Raw genomic sequence first — 19,364 nt, 5'->3', positions numbered from 1 at the left:
GCAACCTGGTGGAGGTTAGTATAGATGGACTAATAGAACAAGTCCCACACACTGCTACAAGCCGAAATATTTTTTCAGAGCTAGATGCAGATAAAAATTATATTGAATTTGCAACCTGGTGGAGGTTAGTATAGATGGACTAATAGAACAAGTCCCACACACTGCTACAAGCCGAAATATTTTTTCAGAGCTAGATGCAGATAAAAATTATTTTGAATTTGCAACCTGGTGGAGGTTAGTATACATGGACTAATAGAACAAGTCCCACACAATGCTACAAGCAGAAGCCCAAATATTTTTTCAGAGCTAGATGCAGATAAAAATTATATTGAATTTGCATCCTGGTGGAGGTTAGTATAGATGGACTAATAGAACAAGTCCCACACACTGCTACAAGCCGAAACCCAAATATTTTTTCAGAGCTAGATGCAGATAAAAATTATATTGAATTTGCAATCTGGTGGAGGTTAGTATAGATGTACTAACAGAACAAGCCCACACACTGCTACAAGCTGAAGCCGAAATATTTTTTCAGAGCTAGAGGCGGATAATAATTACATTGAATTTGCAACCTGGTGGAGGTTAGTATACATGGACTAATAGAACAAGTCCCACACACTGCCACAAGCCGAAGCCAAAATATTTTTTCAGAGCTAGATGCAGATAAAAATGATATTGAATTTGCAACCTAGTGGAAGTTAGTATAGATGGACTAATAGAACAAGTCCCACACACTGCTACAAGCCGAAATATTTTTTCAGAGCTAGATGCAGATAAAAATTATATTGAATTTGCATCCTGGTGGAGGTTAGTATACATGGACTAATAGAACAAGTCCCACACACTGCTACAAGCCGAAGCCCAAATAATTTTTCAGAGCTAAATGCAGATAAAAATTATATTGAATTTGCAACTTGGTGGAGGTTAGTATACATGGACTAATAGAACAAGTCCCACACACTGCTACAAGCCGAAGCCCAAATAATTTTTCAGAGCTAAATGCAGATAAAAATTATATTGAATTTGCAACCTGGTGGAGGTTAGTAAAGATGGACTAATAGAACAAGTCCCACACACTGCTACAAGCCGAAATATTTTTTCAGAGCTAGATGCAGATAAAAATTATATTGAATTTGCAACCTGGTGGAGGTTAGTATAGATGGACTAATAGAACAAGTCCCACACACTGCTACAAGCCGAAATATTTTTTCAGAGCTAGATGCAGATAAAAATTATATTGAATTTGCAACCTGGTGGAGGTTAGTATAGATGGACTAATAGAACAAGTCCCACACACTGCTACAAGCCGAAATATTTTTTCAGAGCTAGATGCAGATAAAAATTATTTTGAATTTGCAACCTGGTGGAGGTTAGTATACATGGACTAATAGAACAAGTCCCACACAATGCTACAAGCAGAAGCCCAAATATTTTTTCAGAGCTAGATGCAGATAAAAATTATATTGAATTTGCATCCTGGTGGAGGTTAGTATAGATGGACTAATAGAACAAGTCCCACACACTGCTACAAGCCGAAACCCAAATATTTTTTCAGAGCTAGATGCAGATAAAAATTATATTGAATTTGCAATCTGGTGGAGGTTAGTATAGATGTACTAACAGAACAAGCCCACACACTGCTACAAGCTGAAGCCGAAATATTTTTTCAGAGCTAGAGGCGGATAATAATTACATTGAATTTGCAACCTGGTGGAGGTTAGTATACATGGACTAATAGAACAAGTCCCACACACTGCCACAAGCCGAAGCCAAAATATTTTTTCAGAGCTAGATGCAGATAAAAATGATATTGAATTTGCAACCTAGTGGAAGTTAGTATAGATGGACTAATAGAACAAGTCCCACACACTGCTACAAGCCGAAATATTTTTTCAGAGCTAGATGCAGATAAAAATTATATTGAATTTGCATCCTGGTGGAGGTTAGTATACATGGACTAATAGAACAAGTCCCACACACTGCTACAAGCCGAAGCCCAAATATTTTTTCAGAGCTAGATGCAGATTAAAATTATATTGAATTTGCAACCTGGTGGAGGTTAGTATAGATGGACTAATAGAACAAGTCCCACACACTGCTACAAGCCGAAATATTTTTTCAGAGCTAGATGCAGATAAAAATTATATTGAATTTGCAACCTGGTGGAGGTTAGTATACATGGACTAATAGAACAAGTCCCACACACTGCTACAAGCCGAAATATTTTTTCAGAGCTAGATGCAGATAAAAATTATATTGAATTTGCAACCTGGTGGAGGTTAGTATACATGGACTAATAGAACAAGTCCCACACACTGCTACAAGCCGAAGCCCAAATACTTTTTCAGAGCTAAATGCAGATAAAAATTATATTGAATTTGCAACCTGGTGGAGGTTAGTATAGATGGACTAATAGAACAAGTCCCACACACTGCTACAAGCCGAAATATTTTTTCAGAGCTAGATGCAGTTAAAAATTATATTGAATTTGCAACCTGGTGGAGGTTAGTATAGATGGACTAATAGAACAAGTCCCACACACTGCTACAAGCCGAAATATTTTTTCAGAGCTAGATGCAGATAAAAATTATTTTGAATTTGCAACCTGGTAGAGGTTAGTATACATGGACTAATAGAACAAGTCCCACACACTGCTACAAGCCGAAGCCCAAATATTTTTTCAGAGCTAGATGCAGATAAAAATTATATTGAATTTGCAACCTGGTGGAGGTTAGTATAGATGGACTAATAGAACAAGTCCCACACACTGCTACAAGCCGAAGCCCAAATATTTTTTCAGAGCTAGATGCAGATAAAAATGATATTGAATTTGCAACCTGGTGGAGGTTAGTATAGATGGACTAATAGAACAAGTCCCACACACTGCTACAAGCCGAAGCCGAAATATTTTTTCAGAGCTAGATGCGGATAAAAATTATATTGAATTTGCAACCTGGTGGAGGTTAGTATAGATGGACTAATAGAACAAGACCCACACACTGCTACAAGCCGAAGCCCAAATATTTTTTCAGAGCTAGATGCAGATAAAAATTATATTGAATTTGCAACCTGGTGGAGGTTTGTATAGATGGACTAATAGAACAAGTCCCACACACTGCTACAAGTCGAAGCATAAATATTTTTTCAGTGCTAGATGCAGATAAAAATTATATTGAATTTGCAACCTGGTGGAGGTTAGTATAGATGGACTAATAGAACAAGTCCCACACACTGCTACAAGCCGAAGCACAAATATTTTTTCAGAGCTAGATGCAGATAAAAATTATATTGAATTTGCAACCTGGTGGAGGTTAGTATAGATGGACTAATGCAACAAGATTCACACACTGCTAGAAGCCGAAATATTTTTTCAGAGCTAGATGCAGATAAAAATGATATTGAATTTTGCAACCTGGTGGAGGTTAGTATAGATGGACTAATAGAACAAGTCACACACACTGCTACAAGGCAAAATATTTTTTCAGAGCTAGATGCAGATAAAAATTATATTGAATTTGCAACCTGGTGGAAGTTAGTATAGATGGACTAATAGAACAAGTCCCACACACTGCTACAAGCCGAAGCCCAAATATTTTTCCAGAGCTAGATGCAGATAAAAATTATATTGAATTTGCAACCTGGTGGACGTTAGTATACATGGACTAATAGAACAAGTCCCACACACTGCTACAAGCCGAAATATTTTTTCAGAGCTAGATGCAGATAAAAATTATATTGAATTTGCAACTTGGTGGAGGTTAGTATACATGGACTAATAGAACAAGTCCCACACACTGCTACAAGCCGAAGCCCAAATAATTTTTCAGAGCTAAATGCAGATAAAAATTATATTGAATTTGCAACCTGGTGGAGGTTAGTAAAGATGGACTAATAGAACAAGTCCCACACACTGCTACAAGCCGAAATATTTTTTCAGAGCTAGATGCAGATAAAAATTATATTGAATTTGCAACCTGGTGGAGGTTAGTATAGATGGACTAATAGAACAAGTCCCACACACTGCTACAAGCCGAAATATTTTTTCAGAGCTAGATGCAGATAAAAATTATATTGAATTTGCAACCTGGTGGAGGTTAGTATAGATGGACTAATAGAACAAGTCCCACACACTGCTACAAGCCGAAATATTTTTTCAGAGCTAGATGCAGATAAAAATTATTTTGAATTTGCAACCTGGTGGAGGTTAGTATACATGGACTAATAGAACAAGTCCCACACAATGCTACAAGCAGAAGCCCAAATATTTTTTCAGAGCTAGATGCAGATAAAAATTATATTGAATTTGCATCCTGGTGGAGGTTAGTATAGATGGACTAATAGAACAAGTCCCACACACTGCTACAAGCCGAAACCCAAATATTTTTTCAGAGCTAGATGCAGATAAAAATTATATTGAATTTGCAATCTGGTGGAGGTTAGTATAGATGTACTAACAGAACAAGCCCACACACTGCTACAAGCTGAAGCCGAAATATTTTTTCAGAGCTAGAGGCGGATAATAATTACATTGAATTTGCAACCTGGTGGAGGTTAGTATACATGGACTAATAGAACAAGTCCCACACACTGCCACAAGCCGAAGCCAAAATATTTTTTCAGAGCTAGATGCAGATAAAAATGATATTGAATTTGCAACCTAGTGGAAGTTAGTATAGATGGACTAATAGAACAAGTCCCACACACTGCTACAAGCCGAAATATTTTTTCAGAGCTAGATGCAGATAAAAATTATATTGAATTTGCATCCTGGTGGAGGTTAGTATACATGGACTAATAGAACAAGTCCCACACACTGCTACAAGCCGAAGCCCAAATAATTTTTCAGAGCTAAATGCAGATAAAAATTATATTGAATTTGCAACTTGGTGGAGGTTAGTATACATGGACTAATAGAACAAGTCCCACACACTGCTACAAGCCGAAGCCCAAATAATTTTTCAGAGCTAAATGCAGATAAAAATTATATTGAATTTGCAACCTGGTGGAGGTTAGTAAAGATGGACTAATAGAACAAGTCCCACACACTGCTACAAGCCGAAATATTTTTTCAGAGCTAGATGCAGATAAAAATTATATTGAATTTGCAACCTGGTGGAGGTTAGTATAGATGGACTAATAGAACAAGTCCCACACACTGCTACAAGCCGAAATATTTTTTCAGAGCTAGATGCAGATAAAAATTATATTGAATTTGCAACCTGGTGGAGGTTAGTATAGATGGACTAATAGAACAAGTCCCACACACTGCTACAAGCCGAAATATTTTTTCAGAGCTAGATGCAGATAAAAATTATTTTGAATTTGCAACCTGGTGGAGGTTAGTATACATGGACTAATAGAACAAGTCCCACACAATGCTACAAGCAGAAGCCCAAATATTTTTTCAGAGCTAGATGCAGATAAAAATTATATTGAATTTGCATCCTGGTGGAGGTTAGTATAGATGGACTAATAGAACAAGTCCCACACACTGCTACAAGCCGAAACCCAAATATTTTTTCAGAGCTAGATGCAGATAAAAATTATATTGAATTTGCAATCTGGTGGAGGTTAGTATAGATGTACTAACAGAACAAGCCCACACACTGCTACAAGCTGAAGCCGAAATATTTTTTCAGAGCTAGAGGCGGATAATAATTACATTGAATTTGCAACCTGGTGGAGGTTAGTATACATGGACTAATAGAACAAGTCCCACACACTGCCACAAGCCGAAGCCAAAATATTTTTTCAGAGCTAGATGCAGATAAAAATGATATTGAATTTGCAACCTAGTGGAAGTTAGTATAGATGGACTAATAGAACAAGTCCCACACACTGCTACAAGCCGAAATATTTTTTCAGAGCTAGATGCAGATAAAAATTATATTGAATTTGCATCCTGGTGGAGGTTAGTATACATGGACTAATAGAACAAGTCCCACACACTGCTACAAGCCGAAGCCCAAATATTTTTTCAGAGCTAGATGCAGATTAAAATTATATTGAATTTGCAACCTGGTGGAGGTTAGTATAGATGGACTAATAGAACAAGTCCCACACACTGCTACAAGCCGAAATATTTTTTCAGAGCTAGATGCAGATAAAAATTATATTGAATTTGCAACCTGGTGGAGGTTAGTATACATGGACTAATAGAACAAGTCCCACACACTGCTACAAGCCGAAATATTTTTTCAGAGCTAGATGCAGATAAAAATTATATTGAATTTGCAACCTGGTGGAGGTTAGTATACATGGACTAATAGAACAAGTCCCACACACTGCTACAAGCCGAAGCCCAAATACTTTTTCAGAGCTAAATGCAGATAAAAATTATATTGAATTTGCAACCTGGTGGAGGTTAGTATAGATGGACTAATAGAACAAGTCCCACACACTGCTACAAGCCGAAATATTTTTTCAGAGCTAGATGCAGTTAAAAATTATATTGAATTTGCAACCTGGTGGAGGTTAGTATAGATGGACTAATAGAACAAGTCCCACACACTGCTACAAGCCGAAATATTTTTTCAGAGCTAGATGCAGATAAAAATTATTTTGAATTTGCAACCTGGTAGAGGTTAGTATACATGGACTAATAGAACAAGTCCCACACACTGCTACAAGCCGAAGCCCAAATATTTTTTCAGAGCTAGATGCAGATAAAAATTATATTGAATTTGCAACCTGGTGGAGGTTAGTATAGATGGACTAATAGAACAAGTCCCACACACTGCTACAAGCCGAAGCCCAAATATTTTTTCAGAGCTAGATGCAGATAAAAATGATATTGAATTTGCAACCTGGTGGAGGTTAGTATAGATGGACTAATAGAACAAGTCCCACACACTGCTACAAGCCGAAGCCGAAATATTTTTTCAGAGCTAGATGCGGATAAAAATTATATTGAATTTGCAACCTGGTGGAGGTTAGTATAGATGGACTAATAGAACAAGACCCACACACTGCTACAAGCCGAAGCCCAAATATTTTTTCAGAGCTAGATGCAGATAAAAATTATATTGAATTTGCAACCTGGTGGAGGTTTGTATAGATGGACTAATAGAACAAGTCCCACACACTGCTACAAGTCGAAGCATAAATATTTTTTCAGTGCTAGATGCAGATAAAAATTATATTGAATTTGCAACCTGGTGGAGGTTAGTATAGATGGACTAATAGAACAAGTCCCACACACTGCTACAAGCCGAAGCACAAATATTTTTTCAGAGCTAGATGCAGATAAAAATTATATTGAATTTGCAACCTGGTGGAGGTTAGTATAGATGGACTAATGCAACAAGATTCACACACTGCTAGAAGCCGAAATATTTTTTCAGAGCTAGATGCAGATAAAAATGATATTGAATTTTGCAACCTGGTGGAGGTTAGTATAGATGGACTAATAGAACAAGTCACACACACTGCTACAAGGCAAAATATTTTTTCAGAGCTAGATGCAGATAAAAATTATATTGAATTTGCAACCTGGTGGAAGTTAGTATAGATGGACTAATAGAACAAGTCCCACACACTGCTACAAGCCAAAATATTTTTTCAGAGCTAGATGCAGATAAAAATTATATTGAATTTGCATCCTGGTGGAGGTTAGCATACATGGACTAATAGAACAAGTCACACACTGCTACAAGCCGAAGCCCAAATATTTTTTCAGAGCTAGATGCAGATTAAAATTATATCGAATTTGCAACCTGGTGGAGGTTAGTATAGATGGACTAATAGAACAAGTCCCACAGACTGCTACAAGCCGAAGCCCAAATATTTTTCCAGAGCTAGATGCAGATAAAAATTATATTGAATTTGCAACCTGGTGGACGTTAGTATACATGGACTAATAGAACAAGTCCCACACACTGCTACAAGCCGAAATATTTTTTCAGAGCTAGATGCAGATAAAAATTATTTTGAATTTGCATCCTGGTGGAGGTTAGTAAAGATGGACTAATAGAACAAGTCCCACACACTGCTACAAGCCGAAATATTTTTTCAGAGCTAGATGCGGATAAAAATTATATTGAATTTGCAACCTGGTGGAGGTTAGTATACATGGACTAATAGAACAAGTCCCACAAAGTGCTACAAGCCGAAATATTTTTTCAGAGCTAGATGCAGATAAAAATTATATTGAATTTGCAACGTGGTGGAGGTTAGTATAGATGGACTAATAGAACAAGTCCCACACACTGCCACAAGCCGAAGCCAAAATATTTTTTTCAGAGCTAGATGCAGATAATAATTATATTGAATTTGCAACCTGGTGGAGGTTAGTATAGATGGACTAATAGAACAAGACCCACACACTGCTACAAGCCGAAGCCCAAATATTTTTTCAGAGCTAGATGCAGATAAAAATTATATTGAATTTGCAATCTGGTGGAGGTTTGTATAGATGGACTAATAGAACAAGTCCCACACACTGCTACAACTCGAAGCATAAATATTTTTTCAGTGCTAGATACAGATAAAAATTATATTGAATTTGCAACCTGGTGGAGGTTAGTATAGATCGACTAATAGAACAAGTCCCACACACTGCTACAAGCCGAAGCCCAAATATTTTTTCAGAGCTAGATGCAGATAAAAATTATATTGAATTTGCAACCTGGTGGAGGTTAGTATAGATGGACTAATAGAACAAGTCCCACACACTGCTACAAGCCGAAGCACAAATATTTTTTCAGAGCTAGATGCAGATAAAAATTATATTGAATTTGCAACCTGGTGGAGGTTAGTATAGATGGACTAATGGAACAAGACTCACACACTGCTAGAAGCCGAAATATTTTTTCAGAGCTAGATGCAGATAAAAATGATATTGAATTTGCATCCTGGTGGAGGTTAGTATAGATGGACTAATAGAACAAGTCACACACACTGCTACAAGGCAAAATATTTTTTCAGAGCTAGATGCAGATAAAAATTATATTGAATTTGCAACCTGGTGGAAGTTAGTATAGATGGACTAATAGAACAAGTCCCACACACTGCTACAAGCCAAAATATTTTTTTCAGAGCTAGATGCAGATAAAAATTATATTGAATTTGCATCCTGGTGGAGGTTAGCATACATGGACTAATAGAACAAGTCACACACTGCTACAAGCCGAAGCCCAAATATTTTTTCAGAGCTAGATGCAGATTAAAATTATATCGAATTTGCAACCTGGTGGAGGTTAGTATAGATGGACTAATAGAACAAGTCCCACAGACTGCTACAAGCCGAAGCCCAAATATTTTTTCAGAGCTAGATGCAGATAAAAATTATATTGAATTTGCAACCTGGTGGAGGTTAGTATAGATGGACTAATAGAACAAGTCCCACACACTGCTACAAGCCGAAATATTTTTTCAGAGCTAGATGCAGATAAAAATTATATTGAATTTGCAACCTGGTGGAGGTTAGTATACATGGACTAATAGAACAAGTCCCACACACTGCTACAAGCCAAAATATTTTTTCAGAGCTAGATGCAGATAAAAATTATATTGAATTTGCAACTTGGTGGAGGTTAGTATACATGGACTAATAGAACAAGTCCCACACACTGCTACAAGCCGAAGCCCAAATAATTTTTCAGAGCTAAATGCAGATAAAAATTATATTGAATTTGCAACCTGATGGAGGTTAGTATAGATGGACTAATAGAACAAGTCCCACACACTGCTACAAGCCGAAATATTTTTTCAGAGCTAGATGCAGATAAAAATTATATTGAATTTGCAACCTGGTGGAGGTTAGTAAAGATGGACTAATAGAACAAGTCCCACACACTGCTACAAGCCGAAGCCGAAATATTTTTTCAGAGCTAGAGGCGGATAATAATTACATTGAATTTGCAACCTGGTGGAGGTTAGTATACATGGACTAATAGAACAAGTCCCACACACTGCCACAAGCCGAAGCCAAAATATTTTTTCAGAGCTAGATGCAGATAAAAATGATATTGAATTTGCAACCTAGTGGAAGTTAGTATAGATGGACTAATAGAACAAGTCCCACACACTGCTACAAGCTGAAATATTTTTTCAGAGCTAGATGCAGATAAAAATTATATTGAATTTGCATCCTGGTGGAGGTTAGTATACATGGACTAATAGAACAAGTCCCACACACTGCTACAAGCCGAAGCCCAAATATTTTTTCAGAGCTAGATGCAGATTAAAATTATATTGAATTTGCAACCTGGTGGAGGTTAGTATAGATGGACTAATAGAACAAGTCCCACACACTGCTACAAGCCTAAATATTATTTCAGAGCTAGATGCAGATAAAAAGTATATTGAATTTGCAACCTGGTGTAGGTTAGTATAAATGAACTAATAGAACAAGTCCCACACACTGCTACAAGCCGAAATATTTTTTCAGAGCTAGATGCAGATAAAAATTATATTGAATTTGCAACCTGGTGGAGGTTAGTATACATGGACTAATAGAACAAGTCCCACACACTGCTACAAGCCGAAATATTTTTTCAGAGCTAGATGCAGATAAAAATTATATTGAATTTGCAACCTGGTGGAGGTTAGTATAGATGGACTAATAGAACAAGTCCCACACACTGCTACAAGCCGAAGCCCAAATACTTTTTCAGAGCTAAATGCAGATAAAAATTATATTGAATTTGCAACCTGGTGGAGGTTAGTATAGATGGACTAATAGAACAAGTCCCACACACTGCTACAAGCCGAAATATTTTTTCAGAGCTAGATGCAGATAAAAATTATATTGAATTTGCAACCTGGTGGAGGTTAGTATAGATGGACTAATAGAACAAGTCCCACACACTGCCACAAACCGAAGCCAAAATATTTTTTTCAGAGCTAGATGCAGATAATAATTATATTGAATTTGCAACCTGGTGGAGGTTAGTATAGATGGACTAATAGAACAAGACCCACACACTGCTACAAGCCGAAGCCCAAATATTTTTTCAGAGCTAGATGCAGATAAAAATTATATTGAATTTGCAACCTGGTGGAGGTTTGTATAGATGGACTAATAGAACAAGTCCCACACACTGCTACAAGTCGAAGCATAAATATTTTTTCAGTGCTAGATGCAGATAAAAATTATATTGAATTTGCAACCTGGTGGAGGTTAGTACAGATCGACTAATAGAACAAGTCCCACACACTGCTACAAGCCGAAGCCCAAATATTTTTTCAGAGCTAGATGCAGATAAAAATTATATTGAATTTGCAACCTGGTGGAGGTTAGTATAGATGGACTAATAGAACAAGTCCCACACACTGCTACAAGCCGAAGCACAAATATTTTTTCAGAGCTAGATGCAGATAAAAATTATATTGAATTTGCAACCTGGTGGAGGTTAGTATAGATGGACTAATGGAACAAGACTCACACACTGCTAGAAGCCGAAATATTTTTTCAGAGCTAGATGCAGATAAAAATGATATTGAATTTGCAACCTGGTTGAGGTTAGTATAGATGGACTAATAGAACAAGTCCCACACACTGCTACAAGCCAAAATATTTTTTCAGAGCTAGATGCAGATAAAAATTATATTGAATTTGCAACCTGGTGGAAGTTAGTATAGATGGACTAATAGAACAAGTCCCACACACTGCTACAAGCCAAAATATTTTTTCAGAGCTAGATGCAGATAAAAATTATATTGAATTTGCATCCTGGTGGAGGTTAGCATACATGGACTAATAGAACAAGTCACACACTGCTACAAGCCGAAGCCCAAATATTTTTTCAGAGCTAGATGCAGATTAAAATTATATCGAATTTGCAACCTGGTGGAGGTTAGTATAGATGGACTAATAGAACAAGTCCCACAGACTGCTACAAGCCGAAGCCCAAATATTTTTTCAGAGCTAGATGCAGATAAAAATTATATTGAATTTGCAACCTGGTGGACGATAGTATACATGGACTAATAGAACAAGTCCCACACACTGCTACAAGCCGAAATATTTTTTCAGAGCTAGATGCAGATAAAAATTATTTTGAAATTGCATCCTGGTGGAGGTTAGTAAAGATGGACTAATAGAACAAGTCCCACACACTGCTACAAGCCGAAATATTTTTTCAGAGCTAGATGCAGATAAAAATTATATTGAATTTGCAACCTGGTGGAGGTTAGTATAGATGGACTAATAGAACAAGTCCCACACACTGCTACAAGCCGAAGCCCAAATATTTTTTCAGAGCTAGATGCAGATAAAAATTATATTGAATTTGCAACCTAATGGAGGTTAGTACATATGGACTAATAGAACAAGTCCCACACACTGCTACAAGCCGAAGCACAAATATTTTTTTCAGAGCTAGATGCAGATAAAAATTATATTGAATTTGCAACCTGGTGGAGGTTAGTATAGATGGACTAATAGAACAAGTCCCACACACTGCTACAAGCCGAAGCCCAAATATTTTTTCAGAGCTAGATGCAGATAAAAATTATATTGAATTTGCAACCTAATGGAGGTTGTATATATGGACTAATAGAACTAGTCCCACACACTGCTACAAGCCGAAGCACAAATATTTTTTCAGTGCTAAATGCAGATAAAAATTATATTGAATTTGCAACCTGGTGGAGGTTTGTATAGATGGGCTAATAGAACAAGTCCCACACACTGCTACAAGCCGAAGCACAAATATTTTTTCAGAGCTAGATGCAGATAAAAATGATATTGAATTTGCAACCTGGTGGATGTTAGTATAGATGGACTAATAGAACAAGTCCCACACACTGCTACAAGCCGAAGTCCAAATATTTTTTCAGAGCTAGATGCAGATAAAAATTATATTGAATTTGCAACCTGGTGGAGGTTAGTATAGATGGACTAATAGAACAAGTCCCACACACTGCTACAAGCCAAAGCACAAATATTTTTTCAGAGCTAGATGCAGATAAAAATTATATTGAATTTGCAACCTGATGGAGGTTAGTATAGATGGACTAATAGAACAAGTCCCACACACTGCTACAAGCCGAAGCACAAATATTTTTTCAGAGCTAGATGCAGATAAAAATTATATTGAATTTGCAACCTGGTGGAGGTTAGTATAGATGGACTAATGGAACAAGACCCACACACTGCTACAAGCCGAAGCACAAATATTTTTTCAGAGCTAGATGCAGATAAAAATTATATTGAATTTGCAACCTGATGGAGGTTAGTATAGATGGACTAATAGAACAAGTCACACACACTGCTACAAGCCGAAGCACAAATATTTTTTCAGAGCTAGATGCAGATAAAAATTATATTGAATTTGCAACCTAATGGAGGTTAGTATAGATGGACTAATAGAACAAGTCCCACACACTGCTACAAGCCGAAGCACAAATATTTTTTCAGTGCTAGATGCAGATAAAAATTATAATGAATTTGCAACCTGGTGGAGGTTAGTATAGATGGACTAATGGAACAAGTCTCACACACTGTTACAAGCCGAAGCCCAAATATTTTTTCAGAGCTAGATGCAGATAAAAATTGTATTGAATTTGCAACCTAGTGGAGGTTAGTATAGATGGACTAATAGAACAAGTCCCACATACTGCTGCAAGCCGAAGCCCAAATATTTTTTCAGAGCTAGCGGCAGATAAAAATTATATTGAATTTGCAACCTGGTGGAGGTTAGTATAGATGGACTAATAGAACAAGTCCCACACACTGCTACAAGCCGAAGTACAAATATTTTTTCAGAGCTAGATGCAGATAAAAATTATATTGAATTTGCAACCTGGTGGATGTTAGTATAGATGGACTAATAGAACAAGTCCCACACACTGCTACAAGCCGAAGCACAAATATTTTTTCAGAGCTAGATGAAGATAAAAATTATATTGAATTTGCAACCTGATGGAGGTTAGTATAGATGGACTAATAGAACAAGTCCCACACACTGCTACAAGCCGAAGCACAAATATTTTTTCAGAGCTAGATGCAGATAAAAATTATATTGAATATGCAACCTGGTGGAGGTTAGTATAGATGGACTAATAGAACAAGTCCTAGAAACTGCTACAAGCCGAATCACAAATATTTTCTCAGAGCTAGATGCAGATAAAAATTATATTTAATTTGCAACCTGGTGGAGGTTAGTATAGATGGACTAATAGAACAAGTCCCACACACTGCTACAAGCCGAAGCACAAATATTTTTTCAGAGCTAGATGCAGATAAAAATTATATTGAATTTGCAACCTGGTGGAGGTTAGTATAGATGGACTAATAGAACAAGTCCCACACACTGCTACAAACCGAAGCACAAATATTTTTTCAGAGCTAGATGCAGATAAAAATTATATTGAATTTGCAACCTGGTGGAGGTTAGTATAGATGGACTAATAGAACAAGTCCCACACACTGCTACAAGCCAAAATATTTTTTCAGAGCTAGATGCAGATAAAAATTATATTGAATTTGCAACCTGGTGAAGGTTAGTATAGATGGACTAATAGAACAAGTCCCACACACTGCTACAAGCCAAAATATTTTTTCAGAGCTAGATGCAGATAAAAATTATTTTGAATTTGCATCCTGGTAGAGGTTAGTATACATGGACTAATAGAACAAGTCCCACATACTGCTACAAGCCGAAGCCCAAATATTTTTTCAGAGCTAGATGCAGATAAAAATTATATTGAATTTGCAACCTGGTGGAGGTTAGTATAGATGGACTAATAGAACAAGTCCCACACACTGCTACAAACCGAAGCACAAATATTTTTTCAGAGCTATATGCAGATAAAAATTATATTGAATTTGCAACCTGGTGGAGGTTAGTATAGATGGACTAATAGAACAAGTCCCACACACTGCTACAAGCCAAAATATTTTTTCAGAGCTAGATGCAGATAAAAATTATATTGAATTTGCAACCTGGTGGAGGTTAGTATAGATGGACTAATAGAACAAGTCCCACACACTGCTACAAGCCAAAATATTTTTTCAGAGCTAGATGCAGATAAAAATTATTTTGAATTTGCATCCTGGTAGAGGTTAGTATACATGGACTAATAGAACAAGTCCCACATACTGCTACAAGCCGAAGCCCAAATATTTTTTCAGAGCTAGATGCAGATAAAAATTATATTGAATTTGCAACCTGGTGGAGGTTAGTATAGATGGACTAATAGAACAAGTCCCACACACTGCTACAAGCCGAAGCCGAAATATTTTTTCAGAGCTAGATGCGGATAAAAATTATATTGAATTTGCAACCTGGTGGAGGTTAGTATACATGGACTAATAGAACAAGTCCCACAAAGTGCTACAAGCCGAAATATTTTTTCAGAGCTAGATGCAGATAAAAATTATATTGAATTTGCAACCTGGTGGAGGTTAGTATAGATGGACTAATAGAACAAGTCCCACACACTGCCACAAGCCGAAGCCAAAATATTTTTTTCAGAGCTAGATGCAGATAATAATTATATTGAATTTGCAACCTGGTGGAGGTTAGTATAGATGGACTAATAGAACAAGACCCACGCACTGCTACAAGCCGAAGCCCAAATATTTTTTCAGAGCTAGATGCAGATAAAAATTATATTGAATTTGCAACCTGGTGGAGGTTTGTATAGATGGACTAATAGAACAAGTCCCACACACTGCTACAAGTCGAAGCATAAATATTTTTTCAGTGCTAGATGCAGATAAAAATTATATTGAATTTGCAACCTGGTGGCGGTTAGTATAGATAGACTAATAGAACAAGTCCCACACACTGCTACAAGCCGAAGCACAAATATTTTTTCAGTGCTAGATGCAGATAAAAATTATATTGAATTTGCAACCTGGTGGAGGTTAGTATAGATGGACTAATAGAACAAGTCCCACACACTGCTACAAGCCGAAGCACAAATATTTTTTCAGAGCTAGATGCAGATAAAAATTATATTGAATTTGCAACCTAATGGAGGTTAGTATAGATGGACTAATAGAACAAGTCCCACACACTGCTACAAGCCGAAGCACAAATATTTTTTCAGTGCTAGATGCAGATAAAAATTATATTGAATTTGCAACCTGGTGGAGGTTAGTATAGATGGACTAATGGAACAAGACCCACACACTGCTACAAGCCGAAGCACAAATATTTTTTCAGAGCTAGATGCAGATAAAAATTATATTGAATTTGCAACCTGATGGAGGTTAGTATAGATGGACTAATAGAACAAGTCACACACACTGCTACAAGCCGAAGCCCAAATATTTTTTCAGAGCTAGATGCAGATAAAAATTGTATTGAATTTGCAACCTAGTGGAGGTTAGTATAGATGGACTAATAGAACAAGTCCCACATACTGCTGCAAGCCGAAGCCCAAATATTTTTTCAGAGCTAGCGGCAGATAAAAATTATATTGAATTTGCAACCTGGTGGAGGTTAGTATAGATGGACTAATAGAACAAGTCCCACACACTGCTACAAGCCGAAGTACAAATATTTTTTCAGAGCTAGATGCAGATAAAAATTATATTGAATTTGCAACCTGGTGGATGTTAGTATAGATGGACTAATAGAACAAGTCCCACACACTGCTACAAGCCGAAGCACAAATATTTTTTCAGAGCTAGATGAAGATAAAAATTATATTGAATTTGCAACCTGATGGAGGTTAGTATAGATGGACTAATAGAACAAGTCCCACACACTGCTACAAGCCGAAGCACAAATATTTTTTCAGAGCTAGATGCAGATAAAAATTATATTGAATTTGCAACCTGGTGGAGGTTAGTATAGATGGACTAATAGAACAAGTCCCACACACTGCTACAAACCGAAGAACAAATATTTTTTCAGAGCTAGATGCAGATAAAAATTATATTGAATTTGCAACCTGGTGGAGGTTAGTATAGATGGACTAATAGAACAAGTCCCACACACTGCTACAAGCCAAAATATTTTTTCAGAGCTAGATGCAGATAAAAATTATATTGAATTTGCAACCTGGTGGAGGTTAGTATAGATGGACTAATAGAACAAGTCCCACACACTGCTACAAGCCAAAATATTTTTTCAGAGCTAGATGCAGATAAAAATTATTTTGAATTTGCATCCTGGTAGAGGTTAGTATACATGGACTAATAGAACAAGTCCCACATACTGCTACAAGCCGAAGCCCAAATATTTTTTCAGAGCTAGATGCAGATAAAAATTATATTGAATTTGCAACCTGGTGGAGGTTAGTATAGATGGACTAATAGAACAAGTCCCACACACTGCTACAAACCGAAGCACAAATATTTTTTCAGAGCTATATGCAGATAAAAATTATATTGAATTTGCAACCTGGTGGAGGTTAGTATAGATGGACTAATAGAACAAGTCCCACACACTGCTACAAGCCAAAATATTTTTTCAGAGCTAGATGCAGATAAAAATTATATTGAATTTGCAACCTGGTGGAGGTTAGTATAGATGGACTAATAGAACAAGTCCCACACACTGCTACAAGCCAAAATATTTTTTCAGAGCTAGATGCAGATAAAAATTATTTTGAATTTGCATCCTGGTAGAGGTTAGTATACATGGACTAATAGAACAAGTCCCACATACTGCTACAAGCCGAAGCCCAAATATTTTTTCAGAGCTAGATGCAGATAAAAATTATATTGAATTTGCAACCTGGTGGAGGTTAGTATAGATGGACTAATAGAACAAGTCCCACACACTGCTACAAGCCGAAGCCGAAATATTTTTTCAGAGCTAGATGCGGATAAAAATTATATTGAATTTGCAACCTGGTGGAGGTTAGTATACATGGACTAATAGAACAAGTCCCACAAAGTGCTACAAGCCGAAATATTTTTTCAGAGCTAGATGCAGATAAAAATTATATTGAATTTGCAACCTGGTGGAGGTTAGTATAGATGGACTAATAGAACAAGTCCCACACACTGCCACAAGCCGAAGCCAAAATATTTTTTTCAGAGCTAGATGCAGATAATAATTATATTGAATTTGCAACCTGGTGGAGGTTAGTATAGATGGACTAATAGAACAAGACCCACGCACTGCTACAAGCCGAAGCCCAAATATTTTTTCAGAGCTAGATGCAGATAAAAATTATATTGAATTTGCAACCTGGTGGAGGTTTGTATAGATGGACTAATAGAACAAGTCCCACACACTGCTACAAGTCGAAGCATAAATATTTTTTCAGTGCTAGATGCAGATAAAAATTATATTGAATTTGCAACCTGGTGGCGGTTAGTATAGATAGACTAATAGAACAAGTCCCACACACTGCTACAAGCCGAAGCACAAATATTTTTTCAGTGCTAGATGCAGATAAAAATTATATTGAATTTGCAACCTGGTGGAGGTTAGTATAGATGGACTAATAGAACAAGTCCCACACACTGCTACAAGCCGAAGCACAAATATTTTTTCAGAGCTAGATGCAGATAAAAATTATATTGAATTTGCAACCTAATGGAGGTTAGTATAGATGGACTAATAGAACAAGTCCCACACACTGCTACAAGCCGAAGCACAAATATTTTTTCAGTGCTAGATGCAGATAAAAATTATATTGAATTTGCAACCTGGTGGAGGTTAGTATAGATGGACTAATGGAACAAGACCCACACACTGCTACAAGCCGAAGCACAAATATTTTTTCAGAGCTAGATGCAGATAAAAATTATATTGAATTTGCAACCTGATGGAGGTTAGTATAGATGGACTAATAGAACAAGTCACACACACTGCTACAAGCCGAAGCCCAAATATTTTTTCAGAGCTAGATGCAGATAAAAATTGTATTGAATTTGCAACCTAGTGGAGGTTAGTATAGATGGACTAATAGAACAAGTCCCACATACTGCTGCAAGCCGAAGCCCAAATATTTTTTCAGAGCTAGCGGCAGATAAAAATTATATTGAATTTGCAACCTGGTGGAGGTTAGTATAGATGGACTAATAGAACAAGTCCCACACACTGCTACAAGCCGAAGTACAAATATTTTTTCAGAGCTAGATGCAGATAAAAATTATATTGAATTTGCAACCTGGTGGATGTTAGTATAGATGGACTAATAGAACAAGTCCCACACACTGCTACAAGCCGAAGCACAAATATTTTTTCAGAGCTAGATGAAGATAAAAATTATATTGAATTTGCAACCTGATGGAGGTTAGTATAGATGGACTAATAGAACAAGTCCCACACACTGCTACAAGCCGAAGCACAAATATTTTTTCAGAGCTAGATGCAGATAAAAATTATATTGAATTTGCAACCTGGTGGAGGTTAGTATAGATGGACTAATAGAACAAGTCCCACACACTGCTACAAACCGAAGCACAAATATTTTTTCAGAGCTAGATGCAGATAAAAATTATATTG

The sequence above is a fragment of the Phyllobates terribilis genome, unplaced genomic scaffold (genome assembly GCF_046119375.1).
Source record: "Phyllobates terribilis strain yellow unplaced genomic scaffold, ASM4611937v1 Scaffold_4__5_contigs__length_816908805, whole genome shotgun sequence".
In the NCBI taxonomy this organism is placed as follows: Eukaryota; Metazoa; Chordata; class Amphibia; order Anura; family Dendrobatidae; genus Phyllobates; species Phyllobates terribilis.
The sequence above is the reverse complement of the archived record's forward strand: the minus strand, read 5'-3'. Positions refer to the sequence as shown.